The sequence below is a fragment of the Tachyglossus aculeatus genome, chromosome X1 (assembly GCF_015852505.1).
Source record: "Tachyglossus aculeatus isolate mTacAcu1 chromosome X1, mTacAcu1.pri, whole genome shotgun sequence".
Classification (NCBI taxonomy): Eukaryota; Metazoa; Chordata; class Mammalia; order Monotremata; family Tachyglossidae; genus Tachyglossus; species Tachyglossus aculeatus.
This window is the reverse complement of record NC_052101.1, coordinates 5,594,133-5,612,894: the sequence shown is the minus strand read 5'-3', so window position 1 is coordinate 5,612,894 and position 18,762 is coordinate 5,594,133. Positions and strand designations below refer to the sequence as shown.

At 44.8% G+C, this 18,762-nt stretch overlaps 1 protein-coding gene across 4 annotated transcripts in view; it reads right to left on the bottom strand.

Annotated features, from left to right (window-relative positions):
* The window catches only part of MYT1L (myelin transcription factor 1 like), a 450,983-nt gene extending 434,960 nt beyond the window's left edge, over positions 1-16,023 (bottom strand). For all 4 annotated transcript variants that reach the window (XM_038772247.1, XM_038772248.1, XM_038772250.1 and 1 more), the window contains exon 1: positions 15,922-16,023. The gene's annotated coding sequence lies outside the window, so the exon portion shown is untranslated. The remainder of the gene's footprint in view (positions 1-15,921) is intronic.
* Positions 16,024-18,762: the final 2,739 nt, after the last annotated feature.

The window sequence follows — 18,762 nt, the reverse complement described above, 5'->3', positions numbered from 1 at the left end:
GAGGTAACTGAGGCACAGAGAAGTTAAGTGACTTGCCCAAAGCCACACAGCTGACAAGTGGTGGAGCTGGGATTTGAACCCATGACCTCTTGACTCCCAAGCCCGTGCTCTTTCCACTGAGCCACGCTGCTTCTCACTTCACTCCTCTATTGCCAACCTACTCACTTATACGCTGAGAAGCAGCGTGGCTCAGTGGCAAGAGCACTGGCTTGGGAGTCCGAGGTCACGGGTTCTAATCCCAGCTCCGCCAATTACCAGCTGTGTGACTTTGGGCAAGTCACTTCACTTCTCTGTGCCTCAGTTATCTCATCTGTAAAATGGGGAGTAAGACTGGGAGCCCCCCGTAGGACAACCTGATCACCTTGTAACCGTCCCAGCGCTTACAACAGTCTCACATTTCCTCCTGCCTTCAACACGTTGCTACTTGGACGTCCTGAACTCATCTTGAACTTAACATTACCGAAACAAAACTCCCTATCTTCTCGAGAAGCAGGCACGGCTCAGTGGAAAGAGCCCGGGCTTTGGAGTCAGAGGTCATGGGTTCAAATCCTGACTCCGCCAATTGTCAGCTGTGTGACTTTGGGCAAGTCACTTAACTTCTCTGGGCCTCAATTACCTCATCTGTAAAATGGGGATTAAGACTGTGAGGCCCCCGTGGGACAACCTGATCACCATGTAACCTCCCCATTGCTTAGAACAGTGCTTTGCACATAGTAAGCACTTAATAAATGCCATTGTTATTATTATTATTATTATGATTATTATTCTCACCCAAACCCTGTCCTCCTCCTGACTTTTCCATCACTGTAGAGAGTACCACCATCCTTCCTGTCTCTGAGAAGCAGCACAGTTTAGAGGAATGAGATTGGGCTTAGGAGTCAGAGGACGTGGGCTCTAATGCCGGCTCCACCATTTGTCTGCTGTATGACCTTGGGCAAGTCACTTAACTTCTCTGGGCCTCAGTTTTCTCATCTGTAAAATGGGGATTAAGGACTTTGAGTCCCAAGTGGGACAACCTGATTACCTTGTATCTACCCCAGCACTTAGAATAGTGCTCGGCACATAGTAAGCACTTATCAAATACTATCATTATTATTAAGCCCCTGTCCTTGGTGTTACCCTCGACTCCTCTCTCTCTCATTCAACCCGTATAGCTATTCAATCTATCACTAAATCCTGTCAGTCAAACCTTCACAACTACATCATCATCATCATCATCATCAATCGTATTTATTGAGCGCTTACTATGTGCAGAGCACTGTACTAAGCGCTTGGGAAATACAAATTGGCAACACATAGAGACAGTCCCTACCCAACAGTGGGCTCACAGTATAAAAGGGATATGTACCAGTAAAATAAATAAATAAATAAATAAATAGAGTAACAAATATGTACAAACATATATACATATATACAGGTATACATATATACATAAGTCCATCCTTTCCCACCCATCCAACTATTTTATTTTACTTGTACATATCTATTCTATTTATTTTATTTTGTTAATATGTTTGGTTTTGTTCTCTGTCTCCCCCTTCTAGACTGTGAGCCCACAGTTGGGTAGGGGCCGTCTCTATATGTTGCCAACTTGTACTTCCCAAGCGCTTAGTACAGTGCTCTGCAGACAGTAAGCGCTCAATAAATACGATTGATTGATTGATTGATTGATCCAAGCACTTATCCAAGCCCGCCTTGATTATTGCAGCAGCCTCCCTGCTGACCACCCTGCCTCCTATCGCTCTCCACTCCAGTCCATTCTTCACTCTGCTGCCCGGATCACTTTTCTACAAAAACGTTCAGTCCACGTTCCCCCCGTCCTCGAGAAACCTCAGTGGTTTCTCATCCACCTCCACATCAAATTGAAACTCCTTCCCATCCGCTTCAAAGCAGATGGCAGAGAAGCAGCGTGGCTCAGTGGAAAGAGCCCGGGCTCTGGAGTCAGAGGTCATGAGTTCGAATCCTGGCTCCGCAACTTGTCAGATGGGTGACTTTGGGCAAGTCACTTCAGTTCTCTGGGCCTCATCTGGAAAATGGGGATGAAGACTGTGAGCCCCGTGTGGGACAACCTGATCACCTTGTAACCTCCCCAGCACTTAGAACAGTGCTTTGCACATAGTAAGTGCTTAATAAATGCCATCATCATTATTGTTATTATTATAAAGCAGTGAATCAGCTTGCCCCCTCCTACCTTACGTCGACCTCTGCTACTACAACCCAGTGAGCGTGCTTTGTTCTTCTGATGCCAACTTTCTCACTGTACCTCCATCTCATCTATCTCACCGCCAACCCCTCGCCCACCTCCTGCCTCTGGCCTGGAACGCCCTCCTTCTCTGTGTCCAACAGACAATCACCTTCTGTCTTTCAAAGCCTTATTGAAGGCTCACCTCTTCCGAGAGGCCTTCCCTGACTAAGCTCTGCTTTCCTCTTCTCCCACCCCCTTCTGCATCACCCTGACTTGCTCCCTTTATTCATCCCCTCTTCCAGCCCCACAGCACTTATGTCCATATCTGTCATTTATTTATTTATATTAATGCCTGTCTTACCCTCTAGACTGTAAGCTCATTGTGAGCAGGGAATTTGTCTGTTGTATTGTTGTGTTGTACTCTCCCAAGTGCTCAGTGCAGCTCCCAGCACACAGTAACCATGCAATAAATACAATTGATTGATTGACTATAATTATTACATATGCTGAAAATCAGAGAAAGGCACACAAAGCTGTGCCTTTCTAGAGATGCACTGTGGCCTAGTGACAAGAGCATGGGCTCAGGAGTCAGAGGTCATGGGTTCTAATCCCGGCTCCGCCAATTGTCTTCTGGGTGACCTTGGGCAAGTCACTTAATTTATCTGTTCAGTGCTCTGCACACAGTAAGCGCTCAATAAATACAATTGAATGAATGAATGAATGAATGTGCCTCAGTTATCTCAACTATAAAATGGGGATTGAGATTGTGAACTCTATGTGGGACAGGGACTGTGTCCAACCTGATTAACTTGTACCTACCCCGGTGCTTAGTTTGGTACATGGTAAGTGCTTAACAAATACCATTATTATTATTATTATTATTATTACAATTACTACAGATGAACCTGTGCTATTAGGTACCTGCACCAATTCATTTATTCAATCGTATTTATTGAGCACTTGTGTGAAAAGCACTGTACTAAGCACTTGGGAAGTACAAATCAGCAACATATAGAGATGATCCCTACCCAACAATGGGTGCTCAGTCTAGAAGATGGGCTCATCAGGCAAAAACTCCTCATCAGGCAAAAACTTCTCACCCTCGGCTTCAAGGCCGTCCATCCCCTGGCCCCCTCCTCCCTCCCCTCCCTTCTGTCCTTCTCCAGCCCAGCCCGCACCCTCCGCTCCTCCACCGCCGATCTCCTCACCGTACCTCATTCTCGCCCGTCCCGCCATCGACCCCCGGCCCACGTCCTCCCCTGGGCCTGGAATGCCCCCAATCCCTCTGCCCATCCGCCAAGCTAGCTCTCTTCCTCCCTTCAAGGCCCTGCTGAGAGCTCACCTCCTCCAGTAGGCCTTCCCAGACTGGGCCCCCTCCTTCCTCCCCCTCCCCATCCCCCTCTTGCCTCCTTCCCCTCCCCACATTACCTATATATATGTATATATGCTTGTACATATTTATTACTCTATTTTATTTGTACATATTTATTCCATTTATTTCATTTTGTTAATATGCCTTATTTTGTTCTCTGTCTCCCCCTTCTAGACTGTGAGCCCACTATTGGGTAGGGACCATCTCTATATGTTGCCAACTTGTACTTCCCAAGTGCTTAGTACAGTGCTCTGCACACAGTAAGCGCTCAATAAATACGATTGAATGAATGAATGAATGTCTAAAAGAATAATAATGACAGCATTTGTTAAGACTGTGACCCAATCACCAAAGAGAAAGAAGCCCATATTCGAGGAGTCACAGACAATAGATAGGAAGGACCTTCTTGGCCAAAGGGATTATTCAGTGTCCCAACTTGAGCATTCATCACACCAAGTAACGAAAGCAGTCATGAATCTCCGTCACATGCCTGGGTTAAATCCTTCCCTGATTTCATCTTCTGGTGCCTAGGACACCCTGGAGGGCTCAGGAGGCTTCTGGGAAGCAACAGAAGATGAGTATCACCACAATCAAATCGATCAATCGATCAACGGCATTTATCATCATCATCATCATCAATCGTATTTATTGAGTGCTTACTGTGTGCAGAGCACTGTTCTCAGTGCTTGGGGGAGTAAAATACAAGAGAATTAGCAGAAACGCTCCCTAATCCATGTTTTTAGAAAGCGATTTGTACATCACTGTGGCAATGGTTAAGTGCAATTGAGGAATAATCCTGTCTTATTCTGTTTTCAACTGTATGTATTGTGTGCTTACTGTGTGCAAAGCACTGTACTGAGAGCTGGCTTAATCATTGCCTATAAGCTGCAGGGAAAAGTGACTGTAGGATCGCTAAGGGCAGGGACCGTGTCAGATATATGGGTGTCAGATATATTGTTATATTGTACTCTCCAAACTGCTTAGTACAGTACTCTGCACACAGTAAGCACTCAATAAATAATATTGACTAACAGAAAACCAGAGACATAGGCCTCATATAAGAAGATGATGGTGATGATGATGATGGCATTTGTTAAGCGCTTACTATGTGCAAAGCACTGTTCTAAGCGCTGGGGGCATGCAGCATGATCAGGTTGTCCCACATGGGGCTCACAGTCAATCCCCATTTTACAGATGAGTTAACTGAGGCTCAGAGAAGTTAAGAGACTTGCCCAAGGTCACACAGCAGACATGTGGCGGAGCCGGGATTCAAACCCATGACCTCTGACTCCAAAGCCCGTGCTCTTTCCACTGAGCCACACTGACCATGTCAACACAATCCAGTAAATGAATTTTGCGACGCCCCGCTCGCCCCCCCCCCCCCCCCACCATTGTAAGATCCACTCACGTGTGTTCATAAACAAATTCAATATCTAGGAAGGGAAACTCATTTCTGATCCCGTTTCCACTACGAATGTTACTTTGAATTATGGAAGTCTCTGCCTTGTTTTCAGACTCATTTTTAAGAGAAAATCCTGTTGCTATAGCAATACTTCCTCACCCTGAAATTGGATCACACTGGCTTTTCCTTGGGTTTCTGCAAATTGAAGGCAGCATCATCCTCTACCAAATTCTAAGACGTTTATTCCAGAGCAACTTTTAGCCATGCAGGCAGCAGACCTTCAGTTTCCCCCTCTCCAGGGATTGGGTCTCACAGACATCTCACATAAAAATACAGCATTTAAATCTGAATAACACTCCACATCTGGTTCCTTATCTCTTTCTGCCCTCCTTGACTTCCATTCTGGTTTTTTGTGTTTTTTTTCTGGCTCATTCTTTTTACAGATGAAGCGTACAGTCCTGAATGTGTTCCAGTAACCCCATTTTAAAATAAAATGTATTTTTTAAGTGTTTACTCTGTGCCAGGCACTGTACTAAGAGCTGGGATAGATCAATCAATGAATCAATCATATTTATTAATGATAATAATAGTGATGTTGGCATTTGTGAAGTGCTTGCTATGTGCCAAGCACTGTTTTAAGCACAAGGTAATCAGGTTGTCCCACATGGGGCTCACAGTCTTAATCTCCGTTTTACAGATGAGGTAACTGAGGCACAGAGAAGTGAAGTGACTTGCCCAAAGGCACACAGCTGACGAGTGGCAGAGTCAGGATTCGAACACATGACCTCTGACTCCCAAGCCCCGGTTCTTCCCGCTAAGCCACGCTGCTATTGAGCACCTACTGTCTGCAGGGCACTGAACTAAGTGCTTGGGACAGTATGAATCAATCAGTCGAATTTACTAAGTGCTTACTGTGTGCAGGGCACTGTGCTAAGCACTTAGGAGAGTATGACACAACAAACAACAATATAACATATACATTCCCTGCCCACAAAGTAGGTATATGATAATCAGGTTGGACACTGTCCCTGTACATCATGGGGTATATCAAATGGGAATCCCCATTTTACAGATGAGGTAACAGGCAGAGAGAAGTAAAGTGACTCGCCCCAGGTCACACAGCAGACAAGTGGCGGAGGCGGAATTAGAACCCATGTCTTCTGTCTCCCAGGCCTGGGCTCTATCCACTGGGCCATACTGCTTCTCACTCTTTACTCATCTCATTTTTAACCCCAAACTCCAGTTTGCTTCTTCTGCTGCTGCTTCTCTATTCTCTAATCATCTTGCCGGGTCCTCTGACTGTACCATTAATCAATCAATCAATCAATCGTATTTATTGAGCGCTTACTGTGTGCAGAGCACTGTACTAAGCACTTGGGAAGTACAAGTTGACAACATATAGAGACAGTCCCTACCCAACAGTGGGCTCACAGTCTAAAAGAGGGAGACAGATAACAAAACCAAATATACTAACAAAATACCAGGTTCTTTAACTAATAACGATGGTATTTGTTGAGCGCTTACTATGTGCAAAGCACTGTTCTAAGCGCTGGGGGGGGAAACAAAATGATCAGGTTGTCCCACGTGGGGCTCACAGTCTTCATCCCCATTTTACAGATGAGGGAACTGAGGCACAGAGAAGTGAAGTGACTTTATTTCACTTGTACATATTTATTCTACTTATTTTATTTAGTTAATATGTTTTGTTTTGTTCTCTGTCTCCTCCTTCTAGACTGTGAGCCCACTGTTGGGTAGGGACCGTCTCTATATGTCGCCAGCTTGTACTTCCCAAGCGCTTAGTACAGTGCTCTGCTCACATTAAGCACTCAATAAATACGATTGAATGAATGAATGAATGAACTTGCCCAAGGTCACACAGCTGACAAGTGGCGGGGCAGGGACGTCAGGGCTAGAAAGTCAGGGCTCAAGGCTATAAACAGTCATCAAGCACACACCTCCAGATCAATCAATCAATCAATCAATTGTATTTATTGAGCACTTACTGTGTGCAGAGCACTGTACTAAGCGCTTGGGAAGTACAAGTTGGCAACATATAGAGACAGTCCCTACCCAACAGTGGGCTCACAGTCTAAAAGGGGGAGACAGAGAACAAAACCAAACATACTAACAAAATAAAATAAATAGATCACCTTGTTTCTTCCACAGAGAGGTTTCTCAATCTACCCGAGACAAAATGAATCTACCAGCCCGAAAATGGGCCTTTTCCCTCCGCGGTCCGATAAAAAGGCTGTCTTTGTTTCCTGGAGGAAAATGGTTAGGGATGGCTTGGCAGTTTCCTTGCTGGCTGTGAAAAAGTGGCCTTGGCATAAAAGTTTCTCCCTACCAATTTGCATGGTCCAGGTTGTCAGCCCTGGACTACTCCTGAGTGCAAAATCTGACAAAACTCCACTGAGGGAAGACAGGTGGGAAATGGACATTTTTCGGCAAACGTTTCCTTCCTTGTAGCTCATCAAAATGTATATAACGATGTACGTAGGGATGTCTCAGCAGAATTATAATCGGTGTCAGTTTCCTGAAAACAAAAACTCCTTTTTTTTCCATCCCAGCCTATCAACCAACAGATGACTTTTTTTGAAAAGGTGTTTCTTCAGGGCTTATTATGTACCAGGCCCTGGACTAAGCACCAGGGTAGATACAAGTTGCTCAGGTTGGACATAGTCCATGTCCCACATGGGGCTCACAGTCTTTATAGATGAGGTAACTGAGGCACAGAGAAGTGAAGTGACTTACCCAAGGTCACTCAGCAGACAAGTGGAAGAACTGCTGTTGGAACCCAGGTCATTTTGACCTCCAGGCTCATGCTCTAATTTCATTACTGGATCTATTGAGTGCTTATATGGACAGAGCACCGTACTAAGTCCTTGGGACAATGCAGTACAACAGAATCAGCAGACGGATTCCCTGCCAATAATGAGCTTACAGTCTAGAGGACAAATTTACCGTCCAGAGGAGCTGAAGATGATTCCTGCATAGCTCAGAGAAAGAAAATTGGAAAGGCCCAGGGGGGTATGATGGGCCAGAAAATATGGTTCAGTGGAAAGAGCACGGGCTTTGGAGTCAGAGATCATGGGTTCAAATCCAGGCTCTGCCAACTGTCAGCTGTGTAACTTTGGACAAGTCACTTCACTTCTCTGTGCCTCAGTTACCTCATCTGTGAAATGGGGATTAAAACTGTAAGCCCCCTGTGGGACAACTTGATCACCTTGTAACCTCCCCCAGTGCTTAGAACAGTGCTTTGCACATAGTAAGCGCTTAACAAATGCCATCATCATCATCATTCAAACAATCAACGGTATTTATTGATGTTACATGTCAACCAACTCTACCGCCTTTTCCTCTCCATCCAAACTGCTACCATGTTAATCCGAGCACTCATTCTACCTCGCCTTGATTACTGTATCAGCCTCCTTGTTGACCTCCCTGCCTCCTTTCTCTCCCCACTCGAGTCCATACTTCACTCTGCTGCCCAGATCATTTTTCGACAGCGATGTTCAGTCCGTGTCTCCCCATTCCTCAAGAACTTCCAGTGGTTGCCCTTCCACCTCTGCATCAAACAGAAACTCCTCGCCATTGGCTTTAAAACACTCATCATCATCATCACCATCAGTCGTATTTATTGAGCGCTTACTGTGTGCAGAGCACTGTACTAAGCGCTTGGGAAGTACAAGTTGGCAACACATAGAGACGGTCCCTAACCAACAGTGGGCTCACAGTCTAAAAGGGGGAGACAGAGAACAAAACCAAAGATACTAACAAAATCAAATAAATAGAATAGATATGTACAAGTAAAATAAATAAATAAATAAATAGAGAAATATGTACAAACATATATACATATTTACAGGTGCTATGGGGAAGGGAAGGAGGTAAGATGGGGGGATGGAGAGGGGGGCAAGGGGGAGAGGAAGGAAGGGGCTCAGTCTGGGAAGGCCTCCTGGAGGAGGTGAGCTCTCAGTAGGGCCTTGATTCACTCATTCATCTTGTCCCCTCCTACCTCACCTCACTACTCTCCTACTCCAACCCAGCCCACACTGAGAAAAGACTGGTGGGAAATGAACATTTTTCGGCAAACGTTTCCTTTCTTGTTGCTCATCAAAATGTACATATTGATGTACATAGGGATGTCTCAGCAGAATTATAATCGGTGTCAGTTTCCTGGAAACAAAAACTCCTTTTTTTTTTCATCCCAGCCTATCAACCAACAGATGACTTGTTTTTCTCTCCCTTCTAATAACGACGTTCTCCCTGTATCTCGATCTCCTCTATCCCACCACCGACCTCTCAACAATTCCTGATTCTGGTCTGGCCTTTTGATATCCAACGGACAACTGTTCTCCCCACTGTAAAAGCCTGATTGAAGGCCCACCTCTTCCAAGAGGCCTTCCCTGACTAAGCGCTCCTTTTCTCTTCTCCTACTCCCTTCTGCATCACCTTGCCGCCTTTATTCATCACCCCCTCCCAGCCCCACAGCACTTATGTCTAGATTAGTCATTTAATGATTTCTATTTATGTCTGTCTGCCCCTCTGGACTGTAGGCTCGCTGTGGGCAGGGAATGTGCCTGATATATTGTCATCTTGTACTCTACCAAGTGCTTAGCACAGTACCTTGCACATAGTAAGCTCTCAAGAAAAATGATTAATTGATACTATCTCAAGCATTTAGTCCAGTGCTCAGCACAGAGTAAATGTTCAATAAATATTGATGATGATGATGATGATGATTCTTGGCCCATTGACAGTCAAGCATGGTCAGGATGATGGTAATGATTCAGGTATTCAGCCTGCGCTGAAAACTGGGAAAGAAGGGTAACTTTTGTGATACATAGGCTCCCTTCCCACCCTCTATGACAATAGATTGTTATCTTTGTACTCATTTGCCTCCCCAATCTGTAATTTCTCTTCTCTTTACCTCCTCCACTAGTTTGTAAAACTCCTTGAGGGCAGGGATTCATTCATTCAATCGTATTTATTGAGCGCTTACTGTGTGCAGAGCACTGTACTAAGCGCTTGGGAAGTACAAGTTGGCAACATATAGAGACGGTCCCTATCCAACAGTGGGCTCACAGTCTAGAAGGGGGAGACAGAGAACAAAACAAAACATGTTAACAGAATAAAATAAATAGAATAAATATGTACAAGTAAAATAAATCAATAGAGTAATAAATCAGCACAAACATATATACAAATATACAGGTGCTGTGGGAAAGGGAATCAATCAATCAATCAATCAACCATATTTATTGAGCGCTTACTGTGTGCAGAGCACTGAGCGCTTACTGTGTGCAGAGCACTGTACTAAGCACTTGGGAAGTACAAGTTGGCAACATATAGAGACAGTCCCTACCCAACAGTGGGCTCACAGTCTAAAAGGGGGAGACAGAGAACAAAACCAAACATACTAACAAAATAAAATAAATAGAATAGATATGTACAAGTAAAATAAGGCAGGGGGGATGGAAAAGGGAAGGAGGGGGACAGGAAGGAGGGGGCTCAGTCTGGGAAGGCCTCCTGGAGGAGGTGAGCTCTCAGTAGGATAATGTCTGCTAGCCCGATTATACTCTATCCTGCAATTAGAAAAGTGCTCAGCACCCAGAAAGTGCTCAATAAATTTCAATGATCAAGTGTAACTAACCCCAGAGAAGAGTCTGACCATTCTGACACGTTAGATGAGTGTCTGAGAGAAACAGATGTTCACCGAGACTGCAATTGTGTGGATTTCAGTTGGGGAAATTGCACACTGGTGAAAATGAGTGTAATTTAAAAAATAATCTACAATGCATGGGAGTGCACTGGGCTTATGTAGTGGATAGAACACAGGCCCAAGTGTCAGAAGGTCATCGCTTCTAATCCTGGCTCTGGCACCTGTCTGCTGTGTGACCTTGGACAAGTCATTTCACTTTGTCTGTGACTCAGTAACCTCATCTTTAAGATGGGGATTGAAACTGTGAGCCCTACATGGGACAGGGACCGTGTCCTACCCAATTTCCTTGTATCCACCCCAGTGCTTAGAACAATGCCTGGCATGGAGATGGTGCTTAACAAATACCACAATCATTATTATCATTGTTATTGTTATTATTATCACATGCAATGCTTTGATAATAATAACAATGTTGGCATTTGTTAAGCGCTTACTATGTGCCAAGCACTGTTTTAAGTGCTGGGGTAGATACAAGGTAATCAGGTTGTCCCACATGGGGATCACAGTCTTCATCCCCATTTTACAGATGAAGGAACTGAGGTACAGAGAAGTTCAGTGACTTGTCCAAGGCACACAGCAGACAAGCGGCAGAGCCGGGATTAGAGCTCACGACCTCTTGACTCCCAAGCCCGGGATTTTTCCACTGAGCCATGCTGTGATCCACATGGGACCATTTCAAACGATAACCGGTCACGTCTGGGTCATCGTCCTCTTTCGTTTCCAGCCACGGAGCACCAGCAGAACCACAATGAGGTTGTGAACCAATGAGAACCACAACAGTCCCTTTCCCAAGCACTTTGTACAGTGCTCTGTGTAGAGGAAGCGCTCAATAAATACCGACTATCCGCTGTCCTTAGTATTCAAAGAAGACACCACCAATAGTGACATTCACCTACGAGTAGGTGTGTGACTGATAACTGACAAGGTCAGTGCAAGATCCATAGACCTGGACACACTGAGCACACAAACAGGTTATCCCTTGTTGTGTTGTTGTAATTAATCTTTTCAGCTCTTGACATTGTGTTCTTTTCTTTCTCCTTTTCATTTTCCTTAGGAAGCTTTTGCTCAAAGATTGCCACTCCCTTCTTCGTAGCAGTGGGGCATTCAAGACTGTCCTCAGCCACCAACTCCCAGGTTTCTGCTAAGATACAGTGTAATCTAAGGATTTGATGCAAAAAATAACAATAAAAAGCCAAAACCCAAGCCTACTGAGCTAAATAGATTTGGAAAAATGGCTAAAGGAATGCAAAGCTCAGTTATGCAAACCTCAGATCTACATCTCTGCCCCTGCTCTCTCCCCCTCCCTCCAGGCTCGCATCTCTTCCTGCCTTCAGGACATCTCCAGCTGGATGTCTGCCCACCACCTAAAACTCAACATGTCCAAGACTGAACTCCTTGTCTTCCCTCCCAAACCCTGCCCTCTCCCTGACTTTCCCATCTCGGTTGACGGCACTACCATCCTTCCCGTCTCACAAGCCCGCAAACTTGGTGTCATCCTCGACTCCGCTCTGTCATTCACTCCTCACATCCAAGCCGTCACCAAAACCTGCCGGTCTCAGCTCCGCAACATTGCCAAGATCCGCCCTTTCCTCTCCATCCCAACCGCTACCCTGCTTGTTCAAGCTCTCATCCTATCCAGTCTGGACTACTGCATCAGCCTTCTCTCTGATCTCCCTTCCTCGTGTCTCTCCCCACTTCAATCCATACTTCATGCTGCTGCCCAGATAATCTTTGTCCAGAAACGCTCTGGGCATATTACTCCCCTCCTCAAAAATCTCCAGTGGCTACCAATCAATCTGCGCATCAGGCAGAAACTCCTCACCCTGGGCTTCCAGGCTGTCCATCCCCTCGCCCCCTCCTACCTCCCATCCCTTCTCTCCTTCTCCAGCCCACCCCGCACCCTCCGCTCCTCTGCCGCCAATCTCCTCACGGTGCCTCGTTCTCGCCTGTCCCGCCATCGACCCCCGGCCCACGTCCTCCCCCGGGCCCGGAATGCCCTTCCTCTGTCCATCCGCCAAGCTCGCTCTCTTCCTCCCTTCAAGGCCCTGCTGAGAGCTCACCTCCTCCAGGAGACCTTCCCAGACTGAGCCCCTTCCTTCCTCTCCCCCTCGTTCCCCTCTCCATCCCCCCATCTTACCTCCTTCCCTTCCCCACAGCACCTGTATATATGTATATATGTTTGTACCTATTTATTACTCTATTTATTTATTTATTTATCTTACTTGTACATATCTATTCTATTTATTTTATTTTGTTAGTATGTTTGGTTTTGTTCTCCGTCTCTTCCTTCTAGACTGTGAGCCCGCTGTTGGGTAGGGACTGTCTCTATGTGTTGCCGACTTGTACTTCCCAAGTGCTTAGTACAGTGCTCTGCACACAGTAAGCGCTCAATAAATACGATTGATTGATTGATTGAATTACATCCGTCACCACTGTTTTACCAACACGATGACGGCAGGGGAAGCCCACCAGTCCCATAAACTTCAGCTGCTTCTTTCTAAGCAAATGAAGAAATCGCTCAGCGCTCAGGTGAGGAGGTGATTAGTCCGGCCCGGAAAATGTAATGTTAACAGACTGTTTTCCCCATTCTGAACAAATGAGCAGAGAGATTTTTCTCCAGGGAAAGCAAATGGGATAGAGACGAACATTATTCAAATGATTGTGATCCATTAGAGCAACTCACAGAGCTCTTTGAGCGTGCGATGCTTAAAAGGCTGTAGCGTGCAGAATGCAATACTGGACCGGCTTCTGATTTTCACGCCGAAGGGAGCGTCCCAGGTTATCAAAAATGTAAGTAGGGCGGGAAGCCGACAAACCAATTACTGTTGTGAAGAGAATCTAAAAGGAATGCGATATCCCTTGGCATATATCATCCCTGGGAAATGATCAGTTTACAAGGATCTCCTTATCTTTCACTAAGAAAAAAAGCCCTGAGCTTCCCCTATATGAGAACTAAGATAAGATACTTCGGTTGCTAAAATGAAGCACGCACACATTATTCGAAGGCTGAGAGCTACTGTGGGGTTTCAATGTCAGCCACCAGATGAAATCACAGATATTTTGAATGTCTGGGAAATCCCAAACCAGATGCCACCCCAAAATTTTATGTTTGATGTCTGTGGAGTAATACGATCATTTGTCCCTTCTGTAATTGTTAGCTGATTCCTCCAACACAGACACGTGTTGATGTCCAAAAATGGTCACCTGTCAATCAATCAGTCGTATTTATTGAGCACTTACTGTGTGCAGAGCACTGTACTAAGCGCTTGGGAAGTATAAGTTGGCAACATATAGAGACGGTCCCTACCCAACAGTGGGCTCACAGTCTAAAAGACTGGGCCGTCAATAGAAGAAATCTAGCTATGGACACACGTGCACACCCATGCGCACACCCATGTATACATGTGCACACACACACATATACACATACATACATATTTATAAGCAGCGTGGTTTAGTGGAAAGAGCCCGGGCTTGGGAGTCAGAGGTCGTGGGCTCTAATCCCGGCTCCGCCACTTGTCTGCTGTGTGACCTTGGGCAAACACTTAACTTCTCTGTGCCTCAGTTACCTCATCTGTAAAAATGGGGGTTAAGACTGTGAGACCCAAGTGGGACAAAAAAATAATAATAATAATAATGGTATTTGTTAAGCGCTTACTATGTGCAAAGGACTGTTCTAAGCACTGGGGGCGGGGGGGAATACAAGGTTATCAGGTTGTCCCATGTGGGGCTCAGAGTCTTAATCCCCATTTTACAGATGAGGTAACTGAGGCTCAGAGAAGTTAAGTGACTGGCCCAAGGCCACACAGCAAACATGTGGCGGAGCCAGGATTCAAACCCATGACCTCTGACTCCAAAGCTCGAGCTCTTTCCACTGAGCCACGCGGCTTCCCGATACAACCCGATTACCTTGTATCTACCCCAGCACTTAGTACAGTGCTTGGCACATGGTAAGTGCTTAATACCATAATTATTCATTATTATTATGATACCTATTCTATCTATTCATTCAATTGTATTTATTGAGCACATACTGTGTGCAGAGCACTGTACTAAATGCTTGGGAAGTACAAGGTGGCAGCATATAGATACGGTCCCTACCCAACAGCGGGCTCACATTCTAGAAGGTCTATCTATCTATGGCTTGTATCCACCCCAGCGCTTAGTCTTGTATCCACCCCAGCGCTTAGTACAGTGCCTGGCACATAGTAAGCACTTAACAGATGTTACAATTATTATTATACTCACATATACATTTCCATTTTTGAAAACTGGCTTCCATTTGCATTTTGGCAATCAATCAATCAATCGTATTTATTGAGCGCTTACTGTGTGCAGAGCACTGTACTAAGCGCTTGGGAAGTACAAGTTGGCAACATATAGAGACAGTCCCTACCCAACAGTGGGCTCACAGTCTAGAAGGGGGAGACAGAGAACAAAACCAAACATATTAACAAAATAAAATAAATAGAATAGATATGTACAAGTAAAATAAATAGAGTAATGAATATATACAAACATATATACAGGTGCTGTTGGGAAGGGAAGGAGGTAAGATGGTGGGGATGGAGAGGGGGACGAGGGGGAGAGGAAGGTGGGGGCTGAGTGTGGGAAGGCCTCCTGGAGGAGGTGAGCTCTCAGTAGGGCCTTGAAGGGAGGAAGGGAGCTAGCTTGGCGGATGTGGGGAGGGAATAACACAACAACTCCATGGCACCAAGGAATCCAACGCATTCCCGATCTGAACAACTTTAGTAATAATAATGATAATAATGATGGCATTTATTAAGCGCTTACTATGTGCAAAGCACTGTTCTAAGCGCTGGGAAGGTTACAAGGTGATCAGGTTGTCCCACGGGGGGCTCACAGTTTAATCCCCATTTTACAGATGAGGTAACTGAGGCACAGATAAGTGAAGTGACCTGCCCAAAGTCACACAGCTGATAATTGGCGGAGCTGGAATTTGAACCCATGACCTCTGACTCCAAAGCCCAGGCTCTTTCCGCTGAGCCACGCTGCTTCTAGTAGCCAGAAAAATAAATGCATCATCTAATTTAACTGCAAATGAGTGTTTTTGAGCAGGAATTGTCTGTTTCAAGAGGATGCACATCAGGGCCCTTAATGGCCTCCAAGGGGTCGCGTAAAGCAGCAGGCGGAGAGATCTCAGCGGTGCCACCGAGCAGCGACTGAGCGAGGCGAGGCAGGGCAGATCATCATCTGCGGGGACTTGGCTTAGGGGGTACCTGAAATGGTTTGCGGGCAGCTCTTCAGCTCCGGTGTTCAGGAGGCCAGGCAGGATGCTGAGACGTCCACTGAGTGAGAAGCACAGATCGTCCACCGACTTCTGTCCCTAAAAGAAAATTGAACACATTGACTCGGAAATGAAAAAGGGTCAAAGTCCAGAGAAAGAATCTTCCCAGCTCTAATATGCATCTCACCTCCTCCAGGAGGCCTTCCCAGACTGAGCCCCCTCCTTCCTCTCCCCCTCATCTCCCTCTCCATCCCCCTGTCTTACCTCCTTCCCTTCCCCACAGCACCTGTATATATGTTTGTACATATTTATTACTCTATTTATTTATTTTACTTGTACATATCTATTCTATTTACTTAATTTTGTTAGTATGTTTGGTTTTGTTCTCTGTCTCCCCCTTCTAGACTGTGAGCCCACTGTTGGGTAGGGACCGTCTCTATAGGTTGCCAACTTGGACTTCCCAAAGCGCTTAGTACAGTGCTCTGCACACAGTAAACGCTCAATAAATATGATTGATTGATTGATCATACGTTACAAGCAGTGTGAGAAGCAGCGTGGCTCGGTGGAAAGAGCCCGGGCTTTGGAGTCAGAGGTCATGGATTCAAATCCCGGCTCCGCCACTTGTCAGCTGTGTGACTCTGGGCAAGTCACTTCACATCTCTGTGCCTCAGTTCCCTCATCTGTAAAATGGGGATTAAGACTGTGAGCCCTCCGTGGGACGACCTGATCACCTTGTAACCTCCCCAGCACTTAGAACAGTGCTTTGCACTTAGTAAGTGCTTAATAAATGCCATTATTATTACCATTATTACGATAATAGACTTCCCTTAATATAGATAAATGTATTAGATATACACACAGTGTAGTCCTTTCATGTTTGTAGAAGATGAACATGACAGGACAGGTGCGCCTAGGTGTGTGTGTGCTTGGTAGTGTGTGTGTGGCTGTCAAGGCCAATGTGGGATCCACGGTCCCGGCCACATTGGACACACAAAAAAATTTTCCCTTGTTGTGCTGTGGTGTTTAATGTTCTCATCCTCACCTTGCGATGGCTGTTTCCTCTCATTTACGATTGATTGATTGATTGATTGATTGGCCAAATTGTGGCAGCATGGCTTAGTGGAGTGAGCAAGGGCCTGAGCATCAGAAGGACCTGGGTTCTAATCCTGGCTCGGCTACATGTCTGCTGGGTGACCTTGGGTAAGTCACTTCACCTCTCTGCGCCTCAGTCCCTCGTCTGTACATTGGTGAGAAGAGTGTGAGCCCCATGTGGGACAGGGACTTGTTGTTGCCAACATGTACTTCCCAAGCGCTTAGTACAGTGCTCTGCACACAGTAAGCGCTCAATAAATACGACTGATTGACTTTGTCCAACCTGATTAACTTGTATCTACCCCAGTGCTTAGAATGGTGCTTGGCACATAGTAAGCGCTTAACAAGTACCACAAGTATAAAGTGTAAAAATCCACATTTAAACAAAGGTAAACACAAGTCAGTGTAGTTGGTAATATTTTTTTTTCCGGTCAGGAATAATGCATTGGAAGATTGCAATGGATTAGAAGAAAAGGAGTCTTTCTTTTCTAGGAAATTCGAAGCATTTGGGGTCATTTAAGGTGAACGACTGCGTTTGCTATTTTAGTTCATCAATTAACGACGACATTAGAATCAGAGCACCCTTATTACTTTGTTTCAATGAGGTGTAAAGTGAACAAAGGGGGGAAGATTTTAATGGATTCACTTTATTTTTTTACTAGTATTAATCTGATTTAATCAGACCCCCAAACCACTCTGAAAACTATGCATGTTGATGTCTTTTATACAATGTCAATCTTACGGAAATAGGCCAAGACCAAAATGGGTTTCCTGAGTCTATTAGGCATTTGTTTACATGCAAACTCGGAGTAGTGCTGAAATTATAGTTAGGTATTTGGAATCTTTGTCTGATGTAATTAAAACACTTGCATTTGAATGATGAAGGAAAATTGTAGATTAAATTTGCTCCATGAAAAAAAAACCAACACCAAAAGCCATGGCCCCAAATGCTGAGTGAAAGCAAGGTGCCTTCATTGTTAAGGGCATTGTTTCCTTCCAGACCTCCAAATTCAGAGATACTCATTAAATTGAGTATGTGGCAATAACAGACGAAGTGTTAATGGGGCAGCAGTGGAGTGTGTCAGGAAAATGAAGAGACCCTTAGGGGCTCACCATGCTGTTTATGATCAGCTAAATTCAGCAGCATTACCATAAATCCTCTAAAAGATACTGTACCAGACTTCTCCTCTGTTTCCTCTCAATAAGGAAAATATTCAGAGTCTTTAGTAACTGGGATTTGAAAGAAAAGAACGCATTACTTCTTTCAAAATGAACAAGCAACCTATAAAAATTCAGCTATAATGCATTTTATCGGTTTCCTAATAAGAGCATACTTCGAGAAAGACCTAAAGACGAAATATTTCCGAAATACGGATAGATTGAAAGGTTTTGCAAGTTCAAGAAGACAGTAAAGATAGAAAAAAGGGGGTCTAGGAGATTTTCTTTCAACTGCTGGAGGTCTGCCTTTGCAGATCTATGTAAAATTTACAAATTTACAAATTACAGACATATTGAATGTGAAACTGGCTCATTAATATACCATTCGATGGTATCTCATATGTTATTTTAGATTACTATTTATAGCAGTTCTCTAGCCAGGATGCTTATCATAATAACTCATCTCCCTGAAAACTCTCCGGCATAAACTTATTTTTACGATACATCTTTTCCTTTTTTTCTTTTTCTAACTGATTCGTATCTATATTTCTATTTATGTGTATCCAGCAGATGCATATGCAGA